Source organism: Odontomachus brunneus, unplaced genomic scaffold (assembly GCF_010583005.1).
Source record: "Odontomachus brunneus isolate Ranch 3 - 2012 unplaced genomic scaffold, Obru_v1 Obru_scaffold_203, whole genome shotgun sequence".
In the NCBI taxonomy this organism is placed as follows: Eukaryota; Metazoa; Arthropoda; class Insecta; order Hymenoptera; family Formicidae; genus Odontomachus; species Odontomachus brunneus.
Window position 1 is genome coordinate 490,681 of NW_022639653.1, and position 2,543 is coordinate 493,223.

Sequence of the window (2,543 nt, forward strand, 5' to 3'; positions counted from 1 at the left end):
TATATATATATATATATATATATATATATATATATATATATATAGTTACAAATATAATACTGCGTTGTATGCACTTGTCGTAATAAAAAATATATTTTTTACTATAATAACATTAATGTTTTATTATTATTTTCTGTGCCCGTTACTACAATAAATGTTATTAATGTTATAAGTATTTTTTACATATTGGCAGTGAAAAACAAATTTGATTTTATTACAGTTGAAAAAGAAATAAAAATATTCTCGTACGTCTCATGCAGTAACTGAAAAAAGCGGGAGTGGCCATTTTGTTGTAAGATGTCATGGCCGGGAGCGGTGCACTTGGACACGGTGCATTTGGACACAGCCAATCACAGCACCGTATGATTAGAGACATTTGTAGGGTCCCTTGGAACAGCGACTTGTGATTGGACTGTGTCCAATTGATATACACCCGAATAAAACGCTCGTAAATGTTAAAGATAACCTAAAGTTAATTGCTTAAGAATTAGAGGAAACCAAAGTTTAGAATTAGTGAATTATACAACAAATAGGATTTGGAGGTGAGGACTATCTTTGGACTTCCAATCCCGCCACCCGATTTGACTGACTGCTACGCCGGTCACTGCTCTACTGCTAGTACTGCTACTACTAGCTACTGCTACTACTAGCTATATATATATATATATATATATATAGAAGGAGGAGAGCATACTAGGTGGCGCCGTGCGTTCGAGATCTGCGTATCTTTTCGTTTCAGAAAGAGAAAAATATCGAGAGCGCAGCTCTGCTAGGCCGGGACTCGAACCCGGGTCTTTCGCTTGCCGGGCGACAGCTCTAAACCACTGAGCTATCTGACGCTCCACGCTCACGACAATCTCCTCTTCCCAGATAACGCTCAGAGATGCCGTTCGGAAGCGACATCTCTGGCGCGATCCCGAGCGCACGGCGACTACAGAGAGAAACAATGTTACTGTACCAAATGGTACAGCTGTCAGTCTCTCAAAGTTAAAGGTTGCTATCCTTTAAGACCTGCTGTCCATGTATGCCCGTTGCCTCTCCTCAACCGGTGCAAATAATACAAATATATATATATATATATCTGTAGTAATTCTATTTCTACTCTCTCCCATTCGAACATCCTTACACGGCACATTTCCTCCTGCGCCTAAGCGAAACCGCGACGTGCGGTGCTCCTCCCTAGTGCCCATCGGTCAATTACAAGTGATTCGAATATTCGAACTCGCCGCCGCGCGATCCAGAATCGGCAGCACCTAGAGGTCCAGAAGATGCCGATCCATGTAAGCCACGAGAGCGGCATCCAGGGGTACAGAGAGCAACCACACGGTGGACGACCACTGGTAAGTCATTATCTACATTATTTTTATACGCGCGAAACTACGATTAAAGCCTGCGACTATCTGACCCACCGTAAGGTTACACTACGGTGGTTATACTACGCGTCTTGCACGAAATTCATCGCGACTACCCTTGATCGCACGGATCCCCGAGTAGAATCACGCGATTCGTTTAGCCCGAAAAATTGCGATCTGATCCCGTGCTAGGGTTCGAGCGCTATTCTTCACGGCAGCGTGGCCGCAACTCATTGGGACCTGTTCCTGCGGATGTCAATATTTCTTTTGAATCTTGCACTTCGATTTAATTTGGCACTAGCTTCTTGTATCTGCTATGCCTGCAGTTGCATGGAAAAGTATATTGAAACCATAAGTGAATAATACAGATGTTAATTATATCATATATTAAAAACTATTAATTTATTATATATATATATATATATATATATATATATATATATATATATAGTTACAAATATAATACTGCGTTGTATGCACTTGTCGTAATAAAAAATATATTTTTTACTATAATAACATTAATGTTTTATTATTATTTTCTGTGCCCGTTACTACAATAAATGTTATTAATGTTATAAGTATTTTTTACATATTGGCAGTAACAAATTTGATTTTATTACAGTTGAAAAAGAAATTAAAATATTCTCGTACGTCTCATGCAGTAACTGAAAAAAGCGGGAGTGGCCATTTTGTTGTAAGATGTCATGGCCGGGAGCGGTGCACTTGGACACGGTGCATTTGGACACAGCCAATCACAGCACCGTATGATTAGAGACATTTGTAGGGTCCCTTGGAACAGCGACTTGTGATTGGACTGTGTCCAATTGCCCCGTGTCCAACTGATATACACCCGTCATGGCCGAATCGGATATCACAGTTAGGATTGAGCTTTTTAGCATTTCCTAGGTTTTTTACATTATACGATAAAATACGTATAAAAACGCATAAAACGTGTAATATCTAGGATTGATACAAAAACAGAAACTGTTGATTATTATCTATGTAGTTGATAGTTTCTGTTTTTCTACGAGCGCGAGTTCTGATTGGCTTTCTATCTTTCTGCTTTCTGCCAAGGTGAATGCGCCCTAATTTATTGCACTTATTGCACCAGATGTACCATGTGATTAATCCGTCTTCAAAAATGCAATCAGAACAGAGTATTTCCATCCAGCAAGCAATCCAGCATGAAAA